The sequence below is a fragment of the Mus caroli genome, unplaced genomic scaffold, assembly GCF_978045245.1.
Source record: "Mus caroli unplaced genomic scaffold, Mus_caroli_1 scaffold_1, whole genome shotgun sequence".
NCBI classification, from domain to species: Eukaryota; Metazoa; Chordata; class Mammalia; order Rodentia; family Muridae; genus Mus; species Mus caroli.
This window is the reverse complement of record NW_028227256.1, coordinates 94,570,042-94,597,667: the sequence shown is the minus strand read 5'-3', so window position 1 is coordinate 94,597,667 and position 27,626 is coordinate 94,570,042. Positions and strand designations below refer to the sequence as shown.

Genomic DNA, 27,626 nt, shown 5'->3' with positions numbered 1-27,626 from the left:
GTTGACACATGGACATCAACAAAACATTCCATGGTCTGGTGATAGATTTTGGATTAAGGTATTTGAGAGCGACCTTGAGCTGGCTACCAGGAATCCAATGGAAGTTTTTAAGTCACCTTCGATTGAGTCAGTTCAGTGACAAGGAGCCCAACAGAGCCTGAACCCTCTGAACTGAAGTTTGAACTGTATTGACCCTTCATGAAGTCAGTCCTCAGGGGCTGTCCTGCATGCGTACTAGGACCTAGGTCCTGGATTTGGTGGTGAATAGTATCAGACTCTTTCAGGCACCTCTCTGCCTCTGTAACTAGCAAGTTAATAATGGTAGCCCGCCATTTGTTTACTTTGTATCTCCTGTCCTTCATAGCAGACACTGCACTTACTTAGTTCTGTGAGAGTGTCTGGAGTTAGATGATGGTTTCCGACTATTGTTTTAAAATTACTGTTAGCATTGTGAAGGTTTTGAGTGGTCACATTTTCAGCAGTGATAATTAACTTTGTCCAAGTTGCTGTGAGACTATTGTATGTAAAACAATTGAAAAGGACATTTTGTTTCCTAGTCTGTCTTTTGTTCAGCAGCTCAGTATAATTTGGACCTACTATAGAAGCATGCAGACCAGAAGGTTAAACTAAATTTTTTTGAAAGCTGCATTTTTATCTCGTAAATGAAATACAACTTTTTCCCAAGTAGGTATTAGAAATGCATGGATTTATTAGACAGAGAAGAGAAACTTGTATCTCTCCAACACTGGGGTTTTAAGACTATTTTAACGTTCTTAGGTACAAATATTTTAGTAAATAATATCAGGTCTAGGATTTGTGTACTAAAAGTCATCTGAATTGTATGGAATTGGCTGCTAACCTCACCTGGCAAGTACTGATGATTGCCATAAAAATCAAACATTTTAACCTCCCTTTACTGTTGGAATTTTTGTACACCCTTCATAGTGACTTTAAGAGCATCAGTACTGAAGCCTAATTCTCAATTTCTGGGTGAAGATTCACCATGGTGAATAATTGACAGAGGTCTCTCAGCTGTCCAGGGCTAATACATTCATGTGACTGTTAGTGTTAGCCTCAAATGGAGTCCTGCATCTTTTCTTGCCGCCATACTCTTTGCAACCAAACCACATCAGGTGACTTCTTGAAATGAGCTTGTATATGTTGCTTGGTAAGTGTTCACAGTATTTTTCGTGTTGTGATACGAAGAGAGACATTGAGGAGCCTCATAGTTATTTGTACACAGTACATATTAGAGCTGGCATTTTGCCACAGAACTTTGACAAGGGCGGAATATTTGCGGGTTTTGTATTTAAGGCGTAACTTCTGAGTTGGAGTTCTAATTTTCCTTAATTCCCTTAGGTAATTAACTGCTTTTCAGCATGCTGAGGACATGTATTATTGGAATTTTTATTTTTATTTATTTATTTTTTTTAGTGTTTAAACTTAGTAGATGTCCTTTCTTAAAACTTAGGCACTAAAAATTCTCGACATCAAAGAAGCCTGTGATTGCTGTTTGTGGCTAGTGTTAATCATCCTTAAGCAGTGCTTTGAAGTGAGCTTTCTCCTGCCTTTTTCTCTTCTTAACTCAGCGGGGGCTCATGAATAAACCCAACTCCTCTGATAGGTATAGTATATTATTGTTCCTGCCTGTGGCTCTTTCTAATACAAACTCCATTTCTGGTTAGTTTGCTGAAATCAAATCACTATAACAGAGGCCATCTTTTTTTTTTTTTCCCCCTTTTTGGTTATAAACCTCTCTCAGAACACTGGGAGGAAAGCCTGCCTGGCAGGTGAGCAAGTGAGTGAGTGCTTTGGGGAGAGTTTTCTGCCTATTGCATTCCTTTTGTTATTTGTTGTTTTAGTTCAGGGGGTCTCAACCTATGGCTCATGAACCCCTTTGGGGTTGCAATATCAGATATCTTGTATATCAGATGTTTCCATTACAATTCCTAACACTAGCAAAATTACAGTTACATAGTAGCAGCAAAACAACTTAATGATTGGAAGTCACCACAACATGAGGAAAGTTGAAAACCACTATTTTAGTCTTATTACCTGCTTTGTGTTGCTTCTCACTGGTCTGCATCCCTAAAAGTTGAAGCCCCTGTCCTTTAGAACTAGATTGTTGAAGATTCCTGTCTTCCCATTTAACTATACGAATTTGTTGTTGTGTGGGTAAAGGTATCCAAAAGCAATCACTTAATTTTAGAATGTGTGCCTGCTGTGTGTGCACATTTTAAAGCAGCGATAAGGAGCAGTTAGGCTGGAGGGTAGCTGACTCACTGCTGCTGAAAGACCTTGGACTTCTGACAGGAACATTAAGCCATCTTAGTTTTTAAAAGTTACTTAATCACTAAATCAGGTAGGAGTTGCTATTTTCACTAACGGTGTGTTTATAACTGATCTCACTATAGAAATGAATGGTGCTCCTGTGCCCACTTCATAATACAGCCTGTGAATAAAGGAAAAAGAATACGCTAGCTGAGTGCTCGTTGTATAAGATACCCCATGTCCAAGTCAGTGTACTATGCTAGCTGGAATTTTTAAGATGTATTTGAGGAAATAAAAATAAAAAGGCTACTTTTGAAATTTTTTACATGTATGCCAGAGGGTTGGGGGTCATGGTCTTCAGACTTGTTACACCCTAATTTTGTAGGTTGGTCACTTTTAACAAGAGATTGTCCCTACACTGTAGATTTAAGATATGTAACATATCCTTATATTCCGAGAAGTAAGTATCAAAACAAAAACAAGTCCCAGTGCCTTGGCAACCTTATTCTTTATCTGACTTGTATGCACAGTGAGCTCCTACTGGCATCACAATCCTTCTGGACGCAGAATGGATGGCAAGAAGGCTCTGCTGCTTCCTAGGTGTTGGTTGACGTGAGCTGTATCATCTGCCTGAGGTAATCTGACTCTCCTCACCTTTTTCTGCATTTGCTAATGACTTCCCAATACAGACTCAAATTCAGTTACGTGAAGAGGTGGGGGTAGACACCTTGTGGGCAGTGACTGGACAGCGTGCTTCATGCAGCTACAATTTGGCTCCCGATTTTGAGTTTCTAGGTGTATGCTCTCCCTGCCGCTTCACTCATGCGTTCCTTATTCACGTGTTCCTTCACAGGGCTTTCTGATGTGGGCCTCTCTGTTCTTCTTTGCCTTTTGCCGTTGTAGCTATCCTGGGCTTATCATCTCCAAACAGTCGAGGCCCATTTCTTCGAACGATTACTCTTGCCTTGAGGAGTCGGCCCTGGTCCATGCTCCTTGTCCCTCTTTATTGTACTGCAGCTTTTTTGGACACCACACATCCCGCTGGCCAGTCAGGGCATGTCTCCCCATCACGTGGTATGGCTCTTCTGTGTCGCCTTCTACGTATATAAAAATGGCCATGAGTTGCTCTTCTTTTCATTTCCCACATAGGAAAAAACGAACTCTTTTCAACAATATATCTCCAGTTCCTTAGTGGTAGTCTTTCCTGAATTTTTTTTTTTTTTTTTCGAGACAGGGTTTCTCTGTGTAGCCCTGGCTGTCCTGGCACTCACTTTGTAGACCAGGCTGGCCTCGAACTCAGAAATCCGCCTGCCTCTGCCTCCCGAGTGCTGGGATTAAAGGCGTGCGCCACCACGCCCGGCTGTCTTTCCTGAATTTTAAAGGTGACAAATCCGAGGTTGGGGAAGCTATGTAACTGGTCTAACTGCACAGATATTGGATGCAGTAGACTCCGTGGTCGGTTCTAAAAGTCCTTTGAACATCGCCTCCCTTTTCACAACTGGAAGTCGGGAATCTTATTAGGACAGAGGAGGAGGGTGACGTGGTAAGTTCTTGGATCGTCTTCTGAGCGTCTGAAGGGGTAAATTATTGTTTCCACAGCATCTCAGACAAGCATTGGTCCTGAACACTTCATAGTCTGTTATCCTTAGCTGAGCTTCTTTACCCTCTTCTTTTACCTTCTGTGCCCAGTCCGTGCATAATTAATATTTTACAAGACTGCATTTGCTCTCTGACTGCAGCACAACAGCAACAGGACACTAAATTTCGAAGAACCTCCCCCATGCGCTAGAATCTGTAGTTTTTCATACAGATGAAATTTTCTACCTGACTTGAGGTATTTTTTTAATAAGTGCTTCTGTTTCTTGGGCATTCCGTGCCTGACAGTGACGGTAGCTATCTCGTTCCTCTCCTCATTGGGAAAACCAGTGTTTTTCCCAATACACTGTTTCTGCTTTGGTTTTAACTCACTTGTTCTGGACATGGCCCCTGTTGACTGGAGTCCTTACTTTCGTCTTCCTCTCCCCAGTGTGACATTATAACTGACCTATTGATGTTTTAACCTGATACAGGACTTAAACAAGCTTCCTCATAATTAATATCATTAAACTGTATAAATTGTGCTTTAGCTTTCAGAGGAAAAATGACAAAGAAAATGAAGGTAGTTCATTAAAATGGGCTGATTCACTGCTGGAATTCCACACAGCATGTGAAGGGGGTGGGGGAGATGCAGAGGTTGGGATATTCTTTTCTAAGAGCAATATTTGATGTATACTGCTTGGCTTGACCTTTAAGAAGTCACTGACATGATTTGGGAACTGCCAGTAAATCTGCTTTAATAAGTTAAAGGGAAGAGAATCCAGCATTGTACCACTGACTGGTTGATTAATTTAAATCCAGAGATACAGTCTTCCTGAACGCCTGCCCGTTGCAGGGTCCACACACAGAAGGGATGCTATTCAGAAGCACTGAGCCCAATCTGGCTGTCAGACCCTTTCTGCTCTGCTGGACCTCTTAGGCTGCAGGCATCATCCTTAACCCCTTAATACCTGCTTCAATTCCTATGCATGCTCCCCATTTCCCTCAGTGTTCTTTATTTGTATCCTAGGGAAGAGGTATTTTAAATCAGACTAATCGAAGGGCTCACATAGGAAGCTAGCTTCAACTAGATTCTTTAGAAAAAAAAATATTAGAGCTTAATCCCTCACTTCTGAGAATCGTAATCAAAATTAGAATCACGGAATGCCGAAATAAGTTTTAGGCATTAAAGTAAGCCACAGTGTATAATTCCTTGGCTTTTAGATTCAAGACACTAAGGGCTTTGCTATCTGTGTTCAGTTTAGGATATGGGTGTAAAATGCTGGATTCTTGAATGCGTTAAAAAGTACAGTAAAGAGATAATCCTTGACCTTTAAATGAAAGCAAAATTTAAATTCTTTGAGGATAAAAGGGAGTAGCTTCATTTCTTTTGGACTGAGAAGTGGCCTCCGGAGGTGCCTGTGCCACCTTCTACACTCCACAGACACTGCATACATATGGTGCACAGCCATCCATGCAGGCAAAACACTGCTACACATACTCTTAGGGGGCCCACCTCCTTAGAGGAGAAGGGGAAGGGGGAAAGGGGAAGGATTGAGGGTGGGGGTAACTAGAAGGGAGCAGTGAGCAGGATGTAAAGTGAATAAAAATTTAATAATAGAAACTAATAGAAAATTAAAACAAAAAAGCAATTAATAAACCCAAACCCAACCAAACCACACACATACACACACAAAAAAAAGATTTCTTACATGGGTGAATCTATCGGGTCTCCTTGCAGAAAAGGTAGCTATCCAAAGATAGAAGAAGAAGGTAGAAGTCCAAATGAGAAACGCGATGGGAAATCAGGGGAATTAGAAGTGGAATGGTAGAAATGATGGAATCTAGTTGAGCATTTGTTTTTGTTTCATTTTGTTTTGTTTTCAACTTTTGAAAGCAAAATTCATATTGAGACCTTATCGAGGCACACGGGGTTCTTTTTTAAAAAGCTTAAGTAAAAGCATTAATCATAAGTACCTTGCAAAGTTGAAAGTAGGATTATGAAATTTGTGTTCATTCACTGTTGACTGAGTGAACGTTCTAGGCAGTGGCTAGGAAGCATGTGTAGACTCTATGTTTCAGAAGCTTAGAGGAAATAGGAAAATTGCAGCAACTGTTCATCTTTTTTTTTTTTTCTGTTACTTGCAGGGGAGGAACAGCGCACTTGTTAAGTACAGACTCTACCAGTGAGCAACAGTCCTAGGCCCACAAAAGGATAAGGGTGGTTAGAGAGATAAAGAGCTTTAGCAATGCTGAGATCCAGATTTCTTGCTGGGGATAGAGATAGGTCTTGGTGGGTGGGGAAGGTTTCATTGATAGGAAGAGATGAAAGTAATGTGGAGACAAGGTCGGGTGGGAAGGTAGATACATACGGACTTTCCTGAAAAGGAAGCAGTGACCATTTCTAGAACAGAGGAAGCACAGGATTATTAGTGTGTTGGATTGTCTAGTGGGCTACTGTCTGAGGTGCTCAGAGGTAAGACTGGATGTGTTGATGCAGTGTCCTACAGAGGGAGCCTTTTAGAATCTTGACCAGTGGTAAACTGGACAAGATAGTTAAAGACTTATCAAGGACAAAGTAATGATCACAGATGGACCAGAAGAAGGTTACACTGAAGACAGAAGTCAGTAATGAGACGAGAGAGTTATACGATGTCAGATAGAAAGACGCCAGGGTACAGGTCACTAAATTTGACTGGTACCTGGCTTTCAATATGATGGCAGGTCATAGACCTTTCTACCAGTTCTAGTACTTTTTCATTAGTGTGGATTTGTTTTAACTAAAATCCCAAGTCCCAAGTGTTGATTGTAAAGCCCCATGCACTTCCAGTATGTACTGTGCTGACTTGGAGTTAGGTAAGCATCCAACCAAGAGCAGAGCATCCAAGAGTACTGCTCCTCTGGGTTAGGAGGCAGTGCGGTATCAGTGGATTAAGGGTGCTTTGTCCTATCCTCAGAGATATGTATGCAGGAGAGAGCCCAATGGCCGCTGGAGCTGACTGCTCTGACCTTAGAAACTGGCTTGAAGCTGGGCAGTGGTGGTGCACGCCTTTAATCCCAGCACTTGGGAGGCAGAGGCAGGTGGATTTCTGAGTTCCAGGCCAGCCTGGTCTACAGAGTGAGTTCCAGGACAGCCAGGGCTACACAGAGAAACCCTGTCTTGAAAAACAAAAACCAAAACAAACAAACAAAAAAGAAATTGGCTTGAACATCCCTCTGGACTCTACCCTCCCTTTGCTTCTTTTATAAACCAGCTTGAGCTCACATCAGATAAATATACAAGTCAGGCTGAGGGCTGTGTGGGTTTCCTAACTTCAGTTTAAAGGTTAGGGTATTTCCTGGAGGCTAGACTTAGGTTTGACAAATACACTCATATTGTAAAAGGGTCATTTCTCCTTTAAGTTTTGATTTGTTTCAGCCTGGATACCAGTGAAGCTTTCTGATACTCAAAGGATAAGCATATTGTTTTTCTGAAGTTAGGGCAGATGCAAGGGGGGGTCCAGCTGGAACTTGTCAGACCACGGGAGAGTCTAGTCTGTTACTGGGTACATTTATCTTTTCTCCCAGCTGTGCTTCTAACCTCTGGACCTTGTGCTCCTGTGGGTGGTCTAATGTGGGCGTGTACTTCACCAGTTGCAGTTCTTAAGAATAAACACAAAGACAGACAGGTGGTAGTGTTTTTATATAAAGTTATCAACTGAAGAATTTATGATCTGTAAGAAGCCAGTGACATTGCACTGTTGGGAGAAGAAAATTAATGGTGGAGGAAAAAGGAACAAGCATATTGAGTAGGATATACTACATGTAGCTGTTTTTAAAAATTAAATTACAGGAGAATAAAAGCTATCTCAGGATGAATTGTGGGTAGGAGCTAGAGAAATTAGGTCCTTGTCTCCAAAGAAACATCTTTGGCAGACCACATAATCTGGCCACCTAGGGCCATTGGCAGGATTTATTTCTCCTGGCAATCTTCTGTGTTTCCTTTAGCGCTTTATAGTGTTAGAGATCTCATGGTTTTTGCCTGATGTGTGGTTGTACTCTTCCTGTGATTGTTCTTTAAAAATAAGTCTAACAAACTAGTTTTATTGATGGATTGTTTTGCCTTTTTGACTCACATCTTGGGAAAGGTCAGTGTACCTGCTTCCTTTGATGTGTCTGTTTCCTTGATAACTTTAATTCACTTTTACTTCCTAGCTCCATTCAGCCAGGCAGGATATTAAAAAAAAAAAAAAAAAAAAAAGAGTTGTTTGAAGCATCCTTGAACGCCTGTGGTTAGTGTAGGACCTGGCCCACCAAAGCTGTAATGAGCCCTCTGTGGATTCAGGTAGCCAGGGTGGCTACTACCACAGAGCACACTTAGGTGGATTTCTGCTTGTTGAATTCATGGCTAAATCTTCTTTAAAGTAGTTAATCATATAAAGATTGAAGGACAAACATAATCTGTAATTTAAATTGCCCAAAGTGTCACTCCTAACATTTGTGTGTGGTACACCTTCTAGATACTTTTTTTAAAAAAATTGGATATTTATCTTTATTTACATTTCAAATGTTTTCCCCTTTTCAGGCCTCCCCTTTGGGAACCCCTGTATCCCATTCCCCCTCCCCACGCCTCCATGAGGGTGCTCCCCCACCCACCATCTCCTGTCCTCCTGCCCTGGCATTCCCCTACACTGGGGCATCGAACATCATCAGACCCAAGGACTTCTCCTCCCACTGATGTCCAACAAGGCCATCCTCGGCCACATATGTGGCCAGTGCCATGGGTTGCTCCATGTGTACTCTTCAGTTGGTGGTCCAGTCCCCAGGAGCTCTTGGGGGCGGGGCGGGGAGTCTGGCCTTTGACACTGCTGCTCCCTCCATGGGGCTAAAAAATATGGAATACTTAACGAATTTGCATGTCATCCTTGCGCTGGGGCCATGCTAATCTTCTCTGTATTGTTCCAATTTTAGTATATGTGCTGCCAAACTGAGCACTTCTAGATACTTTTCAGTGTATATTCATATAAACAGAAACAGTTTGAGATGTGATTTTATAAAGGTCAGGCTAGCTTCAATGACCTTGAACTACGGAGCCTCCTGATTTACCTCCTGATTTCTGGGATTACAAAGATGAGCTGGCACACACAGTTATGAGCATGAGGGATTGAATTCAGAGGCTCTCATGAATATTATGCAAGCATTCTACCTATCAGCTATATCCTCAATCCAACAGATGTTGTTGTTGTTTTTTAAATCATGCCATATGTGTAGAGCAATATGTTTTTTACACTTAGTGTATATGGTGTGTACGTGCACATGAGCATGTGTGCGTGCTATAGCATGCATGTGGAAGCAAGGAAGCAAGATAACAGTTTTCAGGAGTTGGCTCTTTCCTTCCACCATACAGGTCTGGGACGCTCAGGTTGTCAGAGCTCAGTATCAAACAACAGACTTGACCAGCCATCTCCTTGGCTCTCAGTAATACTCTTGCTTACCTACCATTTTGCTGAACTTGGTCTGTTTTGCTTTTCAAACAGGATCTCAGAAAGCTCAGATGAAAGAACGGAAGCTTGATTGGAAAGCCCTCTCTCGTTAACTGACTTAATGGCATGCTATGTTTTCCTGAGACTACATGTTACAATTCTGCTCTCATTTTTTCCCAAGCTCTACAGGAGTGAGAACCCCCCCCCCCCAACTTGTCAATTAGGTTCAAAAAAATACCTCTATATTTTTTTCAGATTGGAAATTGGCACTGTTCTATTCCATTTACTGTTTTTGAAGCCACCGGTCTGGTTAGACATTTGTAAGCTGTTTACTTACAAAGGAAACATTAAGAGGCAGGCGTGGCATCATCTAAATTGAAATAGAGATAATAATAGTGCCTTTGAAAGAGCTGAGATCTAAGTATATAGTACAGAGTGACAACCTTCAGTTTATATTGTGCTGTGACTGTCTTAAGGAAGACCTGCCCACTTACTTGCGTATCCTTACAATTGCAGGAGTTACAATAAAAATTAGATCTCAGTATTGTTGAAAAACATGTCAATCAAATATGCACGGGAGAGAAAACAATAGTTTTCATACCACAGATGATAAATTATATACTTATTAAAGTGTTGCAACCGATCAGATAAGCAGAGGATATCATTATAGCCTCAGTTTGATGCGGGCACATGGTTATTTTCAGCAATTACTCTAAACCTGGTGTTGTTAAAAGGGCTTGTGTTCTCTTTAGCATGGGTGGCAGAGGCAAGGAAGAACAAAGAGTTCAAAGGAAAGCTTTCTGTTCTGTGTGGTTTTCCAGGGAAGGGCATCATTACAATAGAAGTTATTCTGCCTTTGACACAGACGACTTCACCAAGAAAACTGTAGCATCAAGTCGTGGTTTCCTGACTGATTTTATCAGGGTGTAATAACTAGCCATTTCCCTGGAGGTGTTTTCTGCATAAGTGACCTGTTGGCAAGGATTTAGTGGAGCTCAGAGATTAATGGACCCACAGCTGCCACCTTCCAGAGAAATAAATAGAAAGAATCAGTTGTCATTGTTATCAGCATGCAGACGTCCTAAGGCACAGATGTGGGCTTTCTTTTCAAAGTGAATCAAGCATTCACTCTCAAGGAAAAGGATATTTGTAATGCAATAATATTAATGCTTGTTAAGTGAGAGAATTATATATGAAGCTAGACTCCGGTTACCTCGGAGCATTGTGTATTGACCTATGCCTTCCTCAGAGCTCTGTGTGCGAAAAGGATGTTGCCAATGGAACGGTGTAATGACATTTGCCATTAAGAAGTCATGCTGAAATTTGTAATTCCAGAATTCACTGAATTCTTCTGCTCTGCATCACAGTTGCTGCCTCTGTGACAACCTTCCTTTCCTACTTAGCAAATCCAAGCCTGGTCGCTTGAGCCCCAGGAAGTTGTTAAAGCAATTAAAGGCGGCTGTCTCCCAGCACATTGCTCCGTTACCATAGTAGCCTCTGCCTCCAAGTCTCTCCTGATGATGTCAGTATGCATACACGGGTTGCTCAGAGCATCTACATGGGGATGATTCATCCCACAATAAAGCCCCTCTCCTGTTGCTCTCCTGCCAGTGTGATTAGCAATGGAGGGTAAGTGCTTTGTTTAATATACTATTATAAGAATTACCAAATGTCTCTATTATTTTGCTTTAGGTTTCTTGTGTTCTAAAATATACTTCTAACTGAAACATAATATATAGGAACAAGCTATAAATCTGTTGTCGGGGATTGGCTAAAATGTTCCTATATATTATGTGTATGTGTGCATATGTGTGTTCACATGTGGGGTGGGCTTATAAAAATCACTGTGAATATACAATGTAATACCTGTTACCCCCCTGATAAGCGAAACCAGCATGCACACTAGAGCTTTCCTTTTAAACTGTTTGCATTCCATAAAAAAACTTAACATATTTTTTACAGGTGTCACAGGGCAGCTAAGGCTCTTAGAAAGTATGTGAATTATACATTTTTTTACTGATATTTTATCCATCTTAAGTGATAATAACAGAATATGGGAAGGTATTGTTGGAAGAACAGATTATTTGTGTTGTGAAGTTCAATGTCTACTGACAGTCATAATTGCATTCTTAAATCCTACTTCTGTATGTTTCTAATATTGAAGAGGAGTGAACTTGGTGCTTGATGAAATACTTAAGTATGCATCCCTTCCTGAGGGTGAGCATTTGTCTTCACATCTCTGAAAAAGAGGACTGTGCAGTCTCTTATGGTTTTAGGGGGAGAGCTAGGAGTGAAGATTCCCTTCTGGGAGTTAGTTTTCTGTTTCAGCTTTTCTCCCCCAAACTGTCTCATCAAGAAATCCATAGAACTCTCTTCTCTGTCACCACACCAAGCATTCTGCCTGTGGTTCCTTCCCTGGATCCCCAGTAAACAATTTCAGTACATCTTAAGGACTCCGGTAGTGAGTTTTAAGGAGAGTAGAAAAAAGGTGATTTCTAACTGTTAGTAAATATCTTCGCAAGAGGACAGGGGCTTGAGAATGGCTCGTACAGAGACTGTACCCATCTTTTCAGGAAGCTGAACCTTTGTTCTGTATAGAAGTCAGGCGCATGGCTTAGTTGAGAGGGACAAGAAGTGGTTTAGACTGTCTATTTCTAGAGTCTTGTATTTTTAGAATACCGTGGAATATGGTCTATATAATTTATTTCTGGGAAATTATGTTAATGGAACATTAACGCTAGATGTAGGTTTCTATAAAGAGTAAGTAAGAAATAATGGTTGTAAGAGTATAAAGCCATACTAAAAGTTACATTTAGCTCCTTGGAACTGAAGGATGTGTCATATGTATCATAAGTGTTGATTCTTTGAATTTTTTCCCAGTCTTGAAACTATATTAAAACAGTCTTAAATTATACTTGCCCTTGTGTTTAGTACGTTATTCATTAATTGCTATTAGAAACTGATTCTCATAAGTAGAATCAAATTCATCAACATTACAGTAGAGTAAATGTTGAAGAAATTGACTCAGCCTAAACTGATACCTACTTGTAAAATCTCTTATTGAAATACACTCATAATGCTTTTGTTAGAAATAAAACTAATACGCTTCATGCTAAATTTTATCTTATTTTTTTTTTGTGGTCATGTTTGCATCAATACAACCTAATTCATTGGCTAACTGAATTCACAGTTTAAAATATATATTCAGTTTCAACTTTAAAAGTTGAAAATAGTCATTTTCCAACTTGACCGTGCTAGCAATACTCTGGGGAAAGTACACTTCAGGAGTCCAGCCTTCTTCCTGTTTGAGTTAGAAGCAGTCCCAGGCTATTCAGGAAGAGTGATCTTTAAAATTGCCTTAGGAGAGGGTCTCTTCTATTTTCATGTCATAATGAAAGCTTTAAGTTTAACAGTTACATTTGTTCTTGCTGAAGCGTGGAGATGCCAAGTCTGAAGACTTGACAGCTTGAGGTAAATGAGATATGGCAGAAAGATGATTATGTTGGCTCTCACAAGACAGATAGCTGGAAGAAAATCCAAGAAAAAAAATTCCAGGACATTGTATGGAGAAAACAGATGTGTAAATAAACATCTAGAGAAGACTGAAAGATCAAATTGGGAGGAGTCAGAGAAGCACCTTCTAAGATATCATGTCCCGAACATCTAACCTAGGTTCTAGGTGTTATATGCCACCATCTGTTCTCAGGAACACATGATTCCCAGGTTAGAACAGGACCATATTCCTCTGGTCAGCGTTTAGCCCTCCCCCTAAAAGAAGTGATCATTGTAGCATGGCTGAGATGCTCATCTAGCTTCCTGTCATTTGCTCTACCCAGTTACTACAGAAGTTACAGCTTACAGGGCACTCATGTCTCACCTTAGAGTTCTGTTGGTTACAAGTCAACACGATTGAGAAAATTTTTTTCCAGGAGGCTCTGAGGAAGAATCAAGTTCCATGCCCTTACAGCTTCCAAGACTTTGCAGGGTCATAGCCTCCCTTCCCCATTGTCAAAGCAAGCAAGAGAGGACAGATCTTTGCACTGCTATCGTTCTGGTTTTCCATAGCCAAGAAAAAAAAAAAGCTTTCTGTTTTGAAAGATGTGTGATGTTCCCTAACTTGGGTCCACTTGTATAACCCAGGACAGCCTAACCATGTTGACACCTTTAACCTTAGCCACTTGCATGGTCATTACATAGCCAACATAGCATATTCAGAGACTCCAAAGTTTAGGGCATCAGCATCTTTGTGGGCCATTATTCGGCCTACTTCAGAAGCATAACATTAAGCTCACAAATCTGATATTTTTTACATAAAACTGTGCCAATAGAGAACACGAAATTCTGACCTAATTCACTGAATGCTGGCCTCCTGAAAGATAATAAAATTCCTCAAGATAAATAGTCAGGGGAAACTGAATTAGAAAGAAATGTTTCACCAACTCCAGTGTTCAAAACCCTCTGTCACAGAGGTGAGGTCTATAAAGTGACACTCTTCTCACTTTCATCTTTTTATTGAGAGGCTAACATCAGATCGAGTTAATTAAACAAGGATGATTAGAGACTACAAAATTCTATTAGTTAAGTCATATGTGGATGAGCCTGGGTGTATTTTTAGAATCTGAAGGGTAATGGCTGGGCCACTGGAGACCCAAATATGAAAACTAATAATCCTAAGATTTGAATAACGCTGCCATTCATTGATCTGTCAGGAAGCCATATGAATTATAAGCTCAAGCTGATGGTACTGGAAGGTTTGCCCTCTGGCTTCCTAGGAAAGCCACACTATGTTCTAATGATCAATATCTCCAGGCACAGCTGCAAAACACACACACACACACACACACACACACACACGAGGAGAGAGAGATATGTATAAAACAGTTATTATAAATCAGACCTGAATCTTAATATAGGGTTCCATACATATTAACCAGAAAATAACTTATATGTCATAGTTTTTTTTTTTAACTACATTGCTAAGAAACTGACAATAGCAGATGTGAGAAAGAAACTATGGTAGTGTTTCTTTTGGGCAGAGGTCCTCAGTTACTTTTGCTGTAGTTCTCTAGAGAAAAGCAGACAGAAGGAAAACTGATTTCTGCTTATGTTCTTAAAGTAAAATTGGAAGGACTTACTAGAGAAAAAAACAAACAGTCCATAGCACCCTGCTTAAAGTGCAGGGCATTGGCAAATACCTGTGCTGTAGGAAGTAAGTTATTTCCATTCTATTTCATTTAGTGTCCATGGTAGTGTATAGCCTTAGGAGTCCATAGAAAATGAAAATCTGAGTTTCTGTTGCTAGGGTATTTGTCAATCAAAATAATATTAAAAATAATCAATAAGAGCTGGAGAGATGGCTCAATGGTTAAGAGCACTGCCTGCTCTTCCAGAGGTCCTGAGTTCAATTCCCAGCAACCACATGGTGTCTCACAAACATCTGTAATGAGATCTGATGCCCTCTTCTCATGTATCTGAAGACAGCAACAGTGTACTCACATACATAAATAAACACATCTTTGAAAAATATAATCAATAACTTATATAATTCAAAGAAACAGATAACTACTATGAAAGTAGCTGTGGGGATTTTAAAACTGGGTCTTTTCTTCTGTTGTCTTATTTACACATCTGTTTTCTCACTTTACTATGCACTTCTTTTCATTAACCATATAAACCGTTTCAAGTTCCCTCCATGAACAAAGCCCAAACACCTTTATATGTGAGTTGTTAAAAGTAAGAATATCCAGTATAATACTGAGTGCTGATTCTCTGGTTCTAGTAAATGAGGATGAGGAGAGGATGTACTCTATTTCACTTGAGAGAGAGAGAGAGAGAGAGAGAGAGAGAGAGAGAGAGAGAGAGAGAGAGAAGACAGACAGACAGACAGACAGACAGACAAAGAAAAAAGAAAGGAAAGAAAGGAAAGAAAGAAAGGAGGGAGAAAGGAAAGAAGGAAGGAAGAATGAACCTCACAGCAAAGCTGCTTTCTTTGTGATAGAAGAGACTGTTTCATCTTAAAGCAGCCAATGAATGGGCTCCATCACTTTCTTAATCCTTTTTACTTTGTTTGAAAAAAATTATCTTAAAAGTTTTATCTGTTGGAAAAAATCAGAGATAAAGGAACTAATGAGAATTTGAGTTTTAAGAGTTTGGAATCTTCTTGGTCAGTGGGTGGTAGAGAAGATGGAAGGAGACTTCAAAACAAAAACTTCAAAGATTGTGAGGATAGCTCACTGTTTTGAAAACTAGTTCATAGTCTTATTTCTAGGGAGATTTTTTTCCCCACTAGTGGGAGCCAAGTCAAGCAGCAAGGCAGCAGTTGACAGGGGTGGGGGTGGGGTGGAGGTGGGGGGGTGTTCTCCTGAGTCTTGGTTAGTCCAGCTTCTTTGCAGATTGGAGAACTGTCACAACACCACCCATTTTTCTACCGGTCCTACCTTCGGTTAATTTTCTTAATTATTGATGCTTTAATATTGTGTTGCTCGCTAAAAATGGAGTGAACAGTGCAGAAAGAAAAACAATTATTGAGATCCTTTGTGGAGAACCTTCTCTTCTGTAATGGCCTTATTTCTGCCACACTGTGTTATGGAAATGGGATCCTACAACTGCTACATTTGCTTGAAATTAACTGTTTCTAAAACAGTCTTTTGAATAGGGGATTGATGGAATTAAAGGGCCCTCTTTCTCTCAGCTGAATCTCATAGCCTGGGGCAAATAGGGAGGAAAAGATCCCAAGTGTCATACTTTAAAGGGTTTGAAAGCACAGAAATAATGCTTGCCATTCTTCCACTGGGGCTTGCTTCGACAGATGCTTTGTGGACAAGTCAAGTGGAAAAGCTTACGGAGAATTGGTTCCTGTGCCTGTTGACTGTCTGTCATAAACGACGTAGCAAAAAGTGAGGAGGCTGTGGCAGGGATGGAAGATTGATTTGTGGAGGCAGCCACAGCCATGCTGGTTTCTTGAATGAGTGTTGGGTACTTTTCCTCTATGCCAAAGATATAAGAGAGGAAACTGGACACTATCTGGTCAGCCTTTAGTAGTCTCAATAAAAGAGCTGTGATCACCTTCGCAAAACATTAATTCAAATTGCCTCATAGCACTTATATGGTACAATTTAAGCTAAAACGTGCCCAAGAAACTCAGTAGAGGAAAATGAGAGTGCAATACTTTTATCAATTATAATATTAGAGCACAGGAGTCAGGTAGCAATGTTTGCCATATTAGGCAAGTTCATCTTGGTCCTCTTCTACCAAAATGCAATCACATTAATTAATATAGAATCTCACCTTCACTCAGGTGAGATTCACTAATCAGTGCAGAATTAATCAAAGGACATGACCATCTTTGGCTTCCAGAAGTATGGGCTAAGAGCATGCGCATGCGCATGGAGAGTGACTGACTTTTTCTTTGTCATTTATTAACTATCGTTTTACCTGTCATACTAATGCTTGATAAACAGTAATTTCAGTAGAATGTAAAGCATTCACTTTGTTTTAATCCAGCTAAAGAATACCCTTTTCTTAAAATCCTGAGTTACTTGATGGCCAACCCATTGTTATCCTGTTAACCTTCTTATTGCTCAGCTCTCAATTCTGGCTACCTAACTGTAAAACTCTGATGGGTGATTTTTCTCCTGTTTGTTTTGCTTCACAGAACACTTTTCTTTTTCACAGACACCTCCAGGTATGGCATAAACATCCCTCACAAACAGTTAGGTTACAGCCATTTCTCTTGCCTGTATCTGGCTTCCATCTTCCTTTGAGCTTCTTGTGAATTATATTTCAAGCAAATAACTCCCATTCATGAAACAGTATCGTGCTTCATCTGGAGACCACTGGCCCTAATTTCCCAACTAAAGATTCCTGTTTGTGGGTTTACTACTCCCCTTTGAGAAGATTGGAGATATTATTGAAAAGCTAGGCTAATGGATGGACAAAGGAGGCAGGTAGCTGGTCAGCCTAAGGGGTATGGGTCCTAGGAAGTCACACAAGCAGGAACACAATGCTTCTTAAACAATTCAAGTGAAATGGATGATGGTATGGTAAACCTTCTGTGTTAACTTAGCATATCCTTTCAACCAGCTATAGCCCATGTTGCGGAAACTTAAAATCTTTACATTACATGACATTCCTACAGCTGTTCCAATAAATCATATGTCCTCTGGCCAATATTTCTCAGTTTTAGGTGCTGATATTTACAAAAGTAAGTCTCTATATTCTGTGTAGAAGAAACTAAAAAAGTTCTCTAAGTGAGGTAAGAGGAAGACATACTTACCCTTGAGTCAACATACAACAATTTGAATAGTTTTCTACAGTTATTTTTTAATATGTGAGCCTTGTGTGAAGTTTTTTCAGCAAGCCAAACCATCATTGCAAGACTAGTTGTACAGAAACCATAATTTGAAATTTTCTTAGCTTTAGTAAAATGTTGCAAGTTGAAATATTTGATTTGTCTGATCAGTGTATGCTTTATTTTAATAATCTCCTCTCTGATTGGTTTACAGCATATACATTTTACTTCCATAACCGATAACCGACTAGCTATCTACTTTAAAGCTTTGGACCTTGGAAAATTTTTTCATCTTCATACTAATACCAAGAAAATGGATAGTTTAATGGTTTTTAAACTTGGTGTTTAACAAAAAAGAAAACAAAAAGGCCACTGTTGATGGAATAATTCAGCTGGGTCATCAGAAATATATATATTTATGCTTCTGGACACTAGTAATTATTGGATCGTAGTTATTTTTCAGAAGTGTTTGTCTTGGGTTGTAGTTTTATCCTCCTGATGATCTGAATCATGAGTGAGATCTCATGTTAATCCAGTAAGTTAGGTCACTTGGCCAGAGTGCTAGAACTCACTCTACTTGTAGTCGCTGGTTTTTAATTCCTTGTCAGAGAAGCGATAGTGGGAGGGAGTTAAGACGTGGCCGTGTGTTGACATAAAATGGGAATATGAGGGACATGAAATGACTCTGCTGTAAACTCCCTTAGTTCTGTGCTTCCTTCACACACAACTGCCCAAGTATAGCAGGTTGCCTGCTTCTTGTCTCTAGTTTTCCTTTCTTTGCTTGAATAGAATTTCTTTTCTTTTTGTATGTGTACCTGTGTATGCCTGAGTGTGTTTATGTGCTCTGTGTGTACAGAAGCCACCTGCAGATCTTCCAGGCACTGAAGTGGCATGTGGTTATGAGCAACCATGTGGGTGCCGGGAGCTGAACCCTGGTCCTCTGGAAGAATAGTAAATGTTCTTCTGAGACATTTCTTCAGCCCTAAGTAGACAACTTCTTCCTCCTCCTCCTCCCTCTCCTCCTCCTCCCCTTGTCCTTGTCCTTGTCCTTCTCCTTCTCCTTTCTCCTTTCTTCTCCTTCTCCTCCTTCTACTTCTTCTTCTCCTCCTTCTACTTCTCCTTCTCCTCCTTCTCCTCCTTTTCCTCCTCCTCCTCCTCATCATCATCATTATTTTAGTGTGTATGGGTGTTTTGTCTGCATGTGTATGTGTGTACCCTCTGGGTTCCTAGTGCCTTTGGAGGCTGGGTATCTGTTGAAACTGAATGAAGTTACAAACTGTCGTGAGCTGCTACGTGAGTGTTGGGAGTTGAACCCGAGTCCTTTAGAAGAACAGCCAGTGATCTTAACCACCAAGTCATATCTCCAGCTCCCTTCCCCTTTCTTGAACCATTTTTTTATAACCTCCTCTCTACAGAATTGATATTGGTCAGTTCTCTTTGGAATTTTTCTTCACTTTTATACTAATGCCAAGAAAACGGATAGTTTAGTGGTTCTTAATCTTGGTGTTTAACAAAAAGATAAAGACTGTTGTTGATGAAATAATTCAGTGAGTCATCTGAAACATGTATTTATGCTTCTGGACACTAGTAATTATGGGTTTTGGTGTCCTTCCCTCTGACTGGACTTTTCCACCACGATGGAAATGAGTCACACTTCTCCACTGCCTGAAGCATCACATTGTCCTAATGTGTACTTTCCCGGCTCCATACTGATTCTCTCTCATCCTCCTGACTCTAAAGCTGGAGTTTAGGACCCCGGTAAAGTCTTTCTCTTAATGATCTCATCTGGTCTTGTAACTTTAAATTCCAGATGCCTACTGACAGAGTCCAAATTTGTATTTCTGATCCAAATCTCAGTGATAAACTATGGATAACATATTTCCATATGAGGTATCTCATACCCATTCAAAGTGTGATTTGTACACTATTACTGCCACCCCATGCCAGAGCTGAGATCTTTCCCATCTCAGCCATCCAAGAGAACATCCTTATGAGCATTTAGTGTATGCCTTTCCAGGCTTCTAGGAGTACGCATGGCTTATTTCTACTCCCCTCTTACAAGATCATATTTTCTATGGTAGTTTCTTTCCATCTTTACTCATCATTTACTATGGACACATTATGGATACTCTTAAATATGTTTTTGAACAGTATCTTCTAGTAGCTACTTGTTTATAGTACACTTTATTAACTAACTCTTTATTGGTCAGCACTGGCTTACTTCCCATAACTTGGATGTAATTAAATGTTGCGGCCTGCCCGCAGTCCACAACACGAACAGTTCAACTGAGAATGGCAGTTCGCTGAAAAGAGAGGAATCTAGACGGGGCGGAAGAAACAATGGAGCCAAGACAACAAGTTCTGATCAAGGCTCAATTTTACTATTTCCAGACACTCAGTTATAAAGGAAGGGGGAGGGAACCCAATATCCCGCCAAGTAACTCAGGGTCCAGTAGCAGGACGAACACCTGTGTGCCTCCAGGCAGCAAAGGCAGGTTCCAGCAGTGGGCGTGGCAGGACGAATGAGCCGGTAGCTCCACCCTTGAGCAAGCAGGTTCCAGGCTGGGGGAAGGGAGGCCACAATTAAAGGCAGAAGGGAATATTTCATCTGTCTAGTTTCCTGCTTGACAGTTACTACTCACATGTTTAGCACTTAAAAGCAGGTCCTTTACATTGGAATCTACCTTACACGTTAAATGCAAAATTAATTTGAAATATTTTAATAAGTTTTACATGGATTGACTTATGTGAAATTGTAAATTGGTTATATTGTGTTAAATACGGTATATTTAAAGGTTGGTTTTCACATTTGACATTTTGCTTTATAAAATGTGACTTTCAGAATATTAAAAGAACATACCTTGTTTATGTTCTACTGTTATTATGACACTGTTTTCATTGTTCCAGGTTACTTTGGAGACATTCATCTTCTCTTTTTCTTATATCTGGAATCCAACTGTTATTAACCTTCCCCATTGCCCCCACGCAGTTCCAAACATCATTAGAGCTTGCTTCAATCTTGGCAACAGACCCTTAACTAGTGTTCAGATTTCTCAAGCCCAGTGGTAGTGTACAACCACGACAATTCTTCCAAAGCATATGCTAGGTTGTGTCTCCCTTCTCCAAACTCTCAGATTGTTTATCTTATTATTCACTGTAAAGCAGGTGCTCAAAGGCCAGTCTTAAAAGCAGATCTCCTTATCATTTTGATCTTATTTCTACACATTCTGACACAGGCAAAAAATGTATTTGCCAACCAGAACAGTTATTCTAGCTCCTGCCTGGGTGGCTCTTACCCCACAGAGCACATGGTCTTCTTTACCACCTCAGATCTTCAGATGTTTGCCAAACCTTTCTGAAGAATTTAAAATTAGGACCTTATTATTTTTGATTGCCTCACTTAAGTGCTTTCCAGTTCTTCTTTTTGTTTGTTTGATTTTTGTTGTTGTTGTTGTTTTAACAGGAATTACTAGCTAACAAATTACAGTTTTCTTGGTAGTTGAGTTAATTTTTATTTCTGTCTCATGTGACCCTGTGACCTTGTACTCTGTGATAGCAGGAAACTTTCTTTTATTTGCCACTGTGTCTCCAGCTCTAAGAACAACTTTCACCTGTATTCAGTGACAAATAATTATCTCTTGAAAGAATGAGGAAGTGAATACAAATGTATGATGACAAGCTCTCTGGGAATTAACATGAGAACTGTAGGCATTGTGGGATATGGTCTCATTTCCTGGATGGAAAGTAATTGGGAGGTCAACCTGGATGCTCAAGATGATTCTTTGCTAGAGAGGGCCTTAGGCACTACATGAGAAACCAACATTTATATTGATGAAAAATGGAGAGAGGTTTATGATCCTTTAAATTTTAAAATTAAAATTATTTTAAAGTGACACATGAAATAAAAATTACACATATTAGTGGGGTGACCAATGACGTTAGTCTCCATGTCTGTTCCATAAAAATTTAAATCAGGTTAAATGCATCTTTTTACTCAGTTCTCTGTGTGTGTGTGTGTGTGTGTGTGTGTGTGTGTGTGTGTGAAAAGTTCCAGAGTCTTTTTGTCTAGCTTTTTGGGATGTACAATGAGTTATCATTATCTGCAGTTTCCCTGTTGTGCTAGTGTACTCCAGGACCTCTTGCTCTCTGATTGCATCCTTTCCCTTGCACTAACCTATTTGCTAGATATATAAGACAAGGGAGATCATGTTCCTTGTCTTTAAAACAGTTTAAACTCTTTAAGTAAACAGAAATAAAAGCAAGTTGAATTTTGGTTTCATCTGGCCAATATAGGAAGAGATAGAGGACCTAGTTAATGACAGTAATGCATAAAAGAGAAATCAAAGAGATTGGAAGGAGGTGGGAACCACTGGTAACTGCTACATGTTGGGGAAGGGACAAGCTGTTGACAATGCCAATATTTGACATTGGAGTGAATGAAGAGAGAGAAGAAATGAGGAGGAGAAGGAGGGCAAAGGTTAAGGGATACATGAGGATGAGTAAACTCAAATGAGTCATCCTATGAGTTTCTGAAATGTTTCCTGCATGCTTCAAACATTTTAAATAACAGATGTACACTCTACAGTTTTTGAGGCTGGCTGTATTCAAACTCATGCTACAGGAGTTGTTTCCAGGAGAGACTGGAAAGAGGATACTGACTTTTGCTTCAGCTTCATGTAGAAATTTCATCAAAGCAACTCTAAGCACACACATTACAAAAACATGAATTAGCCCCCAATAAATGCATATCAAAAATAAGTGAAGGTCTTGGAGAGAATGAACATGCACGGCTTCCGGAAGACTATTTGCACCCTAGGAAAGAGTAAGACCACAGGCCCTGGTATAAGTGTGTACCATCAAGGTCAGTATGCCTAGGGCTGAGCAAGTGAGCTGAAATTAATCAAGAGAGGAGGTGAGTGGGTACCAGGATGGAGCGCCTACCATCAGTTAGCACTCCTTATGAGAGTAGGAGACACCGGGGAGGATTTGCCTGGGAGCAATGTGGTCTGCTTTGCCGTTCACAGGACCCACCTTGCCTGCAGCTTTGATAAAAGATGCTAAGAGGCCAAGAATTCAAGTTTAGGGGCTATGGAAATGAGCCTTGATAGTTTTTATGGGAGGTGTCAGGGACAGCAGAACAGTGGGTCAGAAGTTGAGTATACTTTGAGTCCAGCATTGAAATGTTTACTGAAAGATTGGGTGTAGGTAAGGAAGAGAGGGAACTAAAGGTAACTGGGAATTCATGCCTAGACAGTTTGCAAGGTAGAATATATAGAAAGCAAATTATATGTCCCACTGTGATATTTGCTGATGGCTCATGATAAGGTGTAGAATAATTGATTTCATTGGCTTTAGTGGGATTCTGAAGGTTTTAAATGTCAGAGACTCTGCTTTCTCTCATGTACTTTCTCCTAATTGAAGTTTCTCTTCTCTCTCCCAGTGGAGAAACATCTATTATTTTCTGAAGCATTTATTCTTTGCTGTGGTGGATTATAGCTGCCTCCTCGTTATGTTGTTTAATTGGACTATTGGCTACAATTATAAACCTATTGAGTCACATACATTTACTTGTCTGGAGAAACGAGGCTTTAATGTTGTAATGTAACAGAGTAGAATGGATTGTATTCTCCACATTTAGTAATTTATTCTTATCACTAACGTATTATGGAGAAAATACATTTTCTTTAAAAAACAATAGTCATTTGTTGAATTGAGAAAACATGCTGAAGGATGATGTGACTGTAGTCTGGTGAAAATTTAAAAATTTTAAAAGCAGGGAAGGGTGTGACTGGTCATTACAGGGCCGTCAGTAATTAATCGGGCACATTCTTACTCTCCAGGGCTGAGGAGGAGGCACTGAATTGGGAGTCAGTGTTCTGAACAGTCTAAAGTTTCAGTGACTTTAGAATTATAATGGTGACTGGGATCTTATTTCTGAAATTTTGTGGTTTTTAGAAGATTAAGTGTTTCGTTTAATACATTGAATTGTTAATCATCCATGATTATAAGAGTATGATAATGCAAATTGACTTCTGAACTCCATGGTATTAACACTGACGTCCAGTGAGATCAAGTCTTTAATCATTGCTATGACAAAATAGTGTATGTCACTAGAGGCACTGGGAAATAAAATTAAGGTAAGACAGTTACATAACATTAATGGTGGTAGATTCTCCAGACAAGAAACAATGAATTAGAGGTTAAAGGGATGGATGAATGCTGCAGAAGCACATAAGGACCTGAGCTTTGTCCCTGAGCCCCTACATAAAAATCCACACACAGTGGTGCACCCTGCAAGCCAAGCCCTTGAGAAGTGGGGAGAGGGGAAATTCTAGAGCTTGCTCAATACCTAGTCTTGTTACATAGGGAAGGTCCAGGTTCAGTGAAAGACTGTGCCCAAAAAATAGTCATTGAGGAAGACATCTGACATTGACCTCTGGCCTCCACACCTCCATGCACATCTGCACATTTACATGTATACACATACACATGCATGTGCCACTTATGTATGTCCTCAAGGTAGAAAATAACAACATTTTATATGATAATATAAGCTTTTCTGATTATGCAATAAAATAGTTTAGCCAAATAAACATAATAAATTAGATTAATTCATTGAGTAATTATGAGACAACATATACTAATTCTATACATAGTATCATTGAGAGCAGCTCATTCTACTGCATTTTGGCATACTCAGATCTTGAACCTTCTTCTCTGGTTCCTCCTTATGTTTCCCATCTCTGCCCACCTCTCCTGACTTCCCCAGGCCTCTGCCCACCTCTCCTGACTTCTCTAGGCCTCTAGTCTCCTATCATCATTTTACATTCTTGCAACCCAATTTTCACATAAAACTCCTCTGTAAAATCCACCTGTAACCTTTCTGGGGCATTCTTTTTTCTATCCTCATGTTAGTCTTTGACCCAGGCAGTCACCACTCTCAAGGAACAAGTCTCCATGAAGAAGCAGCCTGAGCTTTTAGGCATCTGCCTTTGCTCAAGACATCCTCTGTCTAGTAAGTCCTTTCCTTTACCTCATTTGTCCCAAGAAACCCTACTTATCCATGGGAAAGTCTTCTTCAATATGGGCAAAATCAACCCTCTGCAACCCATTGTTTGGCTGTCATTCAAGGCACTTCTGTATATATACAGCCTTTTGAAAGCATTCATTTATTTACAGGCAAGAAAGCTGTACTGGCTGGTTTTGTGTCAATTTGAAACAAGCTGGAGTTATCACAGAGAAAGGAGCCTTCCTTGAGGAAATTCCTCCATGAGATCCAGCTGTACGGCATTGTCTCAATTAGTGATCAAGGGGAGGGGGCCCATTGTGGGTGGTGCCATCCCCGAGCTGGTAGTCCTGGGTTCTATAAGAAAGCAAGCTGAGCAAGCCAGGGGAAGCAAGCCAGTAAGTAACATCCCTCCATGGCCTCTGGATCAGCTCCTGCTTCCTGACCTGCTTGAGTTCCAGTCCTGACTTCCTTTGGTGATGAACAGCAGTATGGAAGTGTAAGCTGACTAAACCCTTTCCTCCCCAACTTGCTTCTTGGTCATGATGTTTGTGCAGGAATAGAAACCCTGACTAAGACAGTATCTCTTGCTATGAAATTTTTAAGGTGATTCTACTTTAAATTTCTTTTACTAAAATATAATTTTGTGATATCACATATTTAATGTTTTTTAAACCTATAATCCATCTATAAATGTACACATCTAATTATAGATATTCTCATTTTTGTAGACAGCCAAAATGTTTTTAAGGCTTATTGTTTTTAGATACCATCTTTTTTTCTTTACCTACACAAGTCCTTCAGTTGTATTAGAATTACCTTAGAGAAAGAATGCAGCACGGAACACTGCAGTATATCAGAAATATTTTAGAAAGAGATGCTGCTATTGATTCTGTTCATAATTGACAGTTCCTCCCCTTCTTTTTTTTTTTTTGGTTTGGAGCCAGTATTGTATATGGGAATTTCCACTTTCATTTATGTCGCTTGTACTCCATGAAAATGTGCAGCCCTGGCAGTTACCCTGGATGGTTTTGCTGTCGTGATTAAAACACAGATGGAGCTCATCCCTTCCCCGGGTGTTTGATTGGCAGACTCTCTGTGATCAGCACTCTTCTCTGTTGAACACATCAGCGCCATCTGCCTTCTGTCTGCCTGGAGAGACTTGCCACAGTAGAGCTTCCTCAGCCTCACATGAACCGGTGCAAAGGATGTGCGTTCCTTTTGCTGAAGCCATCAAATAAAAAGGCTTTTTCATGAAAAGCTAAATAGAATACGTGAAGATTTTCACGACAGTAGGCTTCCAGATTAATGAAATATTCATTTAAATTGGACTTGAAGGATATGTCATTTCTTTTCTTTGATTAAAATATTTAGAGCATAACACAAAATCACTGTGTCTTGAAAAAGCCAAACTTCAAGGAAATTCAGCTGATGGGGCATCTTGTTTTCAGTGAGGTTGTTAAAGATGATTTTTCAAACCAGGGTCAGGTGCTTGGAACCATTAGGTGAATGCTAGGCATGGTGGCAGTCCTCTTGTGTGCTTAAGAGTTTAAGAGATTGAACCCAATAGATAGTAAGCTTCTTTCAAAGAGAATGCTAATTTTAATGTTTTTATGATTTAAATAGATTGTAATAAATTATTATTTCCTAATTTAGATGTTGGTATGACGACTGGGCAGACGCATGTTCTTGTTCCACATCAACATTGTATGAATGCAGAGTGTAGCCTGAGTGCTTTAGAAAAGGATACTTTTAAGATATTGGAAGACATAGTGACATTAGGAGGAGGAAGGGGATTATTGGGCTGTTCTAAAATTAGCAATGTGAAGAGCTGGTTCAAACTTAATTGCCTAGGTGTGTTAGAAAAATACTTGTATTGTGCTTAATAATGTGAATTATCTGTATCATTAAATAACAGGAAACCCGTTTGAGTTTCTTCTTCCCGTCCAAATAAATAAATAAATAAATAAATAAATAAATGTAATTAACACAGTGAAAAATACTTTGTAGTATTTATGGGAGAAACTAAACAAATATTCTGTTGTCCAGAGAATATTGGAACAAAGAAAAAAGGACCAAGGTTGTGAAACATTTGAAAGAGCTATGGATGAAATACTCCTATTGCTTGAAGTTTCTAAGGGCATTCACTTGTAAGTGAAGGGCAGTGGTGGCCTTTATATTTGGGTGGACATTGGCCAATTTGTTCTGAAGTTAATTATTTCACGGTTGGAATGAAAACCATGATATCTTTTGAAGGCGAACGAATGGAAAACACGAAAATACTTGTGGATCTATAATATCTTGTTGTCTTACCAGAATCTCTCAAAGGTGGGTGCTGATACATACCCCATTCAGTTTTATCACAATCACCTCTATCAAAGCTTGGAAGCTTTCAAGGGAAGGCTTGGAAGTAGAAAGGGAGGAAAGAATATTTTAACCTTATTTAAAAATCATATTTAGTTCACAGAACAAACACCCTTAGGAGCCTACGTGTTCAAAAGGAGACAGACATGATAAAACTGATAGAAATCACCATTGCCGAAAATACCTCGAAAGTCCGAGTTGGTAGGCACTTGCCCAGTTAGGGCTTATCAAAGAACGGCACACACTTCTATGTTGATGATTTACCTTTTTTTTTTTTTTTCAAATTCTGTCTGCACTGGTTTTATTTTCCGTTGACATTTACTCTGCAGTTCACTCAAGCACGCCTTTTGTAGTGATTGTGCATATAACATGAATCTCCAGAGATGTTTGCTAGCTGTCATTTGGAAAAAGAGAGCTTGAAGTATGTAACTGTGTGCCAAGAACTATTCTAATTATTTTTACTCTCAATAGCTCCCTATGAGGAGAGGACCATTGTTATTATTAACCTATTTGGCAAAGATTAAACTGCCTAGTGACTTACTTAATCCAGTGGAGGGACCTAGGATGGTGTACTAGTATACTGTGCCGACTGCCATTAAAATAGACATTGCCCTGAATGTGAACACTTCATGCCTCCTCGTCAGTCTCGTACCAAGAG

At 39.8% G+C, this 27,626-nt stretch overlaps 1 protein-coding gene and 1 non-coding gene across 10 annotated transcripts in view; one reads left to right on the top strand and one right to left on the bottom strand.

The window, feature by feature from the left end:
* The window catches only part of Pam (peptidylglycine alpha-amidating monooxygenase), a 271,195-nt gene that overhangs the window by 36,151 nt on the left and 207,418 nt on the right, over positions 1–27,626 (top strand). The window contains exon 1 of one of the 9 annotated variants that reach the window (XM_085839848.1): positions 2,813–2,906. The exons of the other annotated variants lie outside the window; for them this stretch is intronic. The gene's annotated coding sequence lies outside the window, so the exon portion shown is untranslated. Of the gene's footprint in view, positions 1–2,812; positions 2,907–27,626 lie in introns of those variants that run through there. 9 annotated transcript variants of the gene reach the window in all.
* Positions 8,714–8,820, bottom strand: LOC115032566 (U6 spliceosomal RNA). Its single transcript, XR_003838211.1, has one exon. It is a non-coding gene; the product is annotated as a U6 spliceosomal RNA (small nuclear RNA).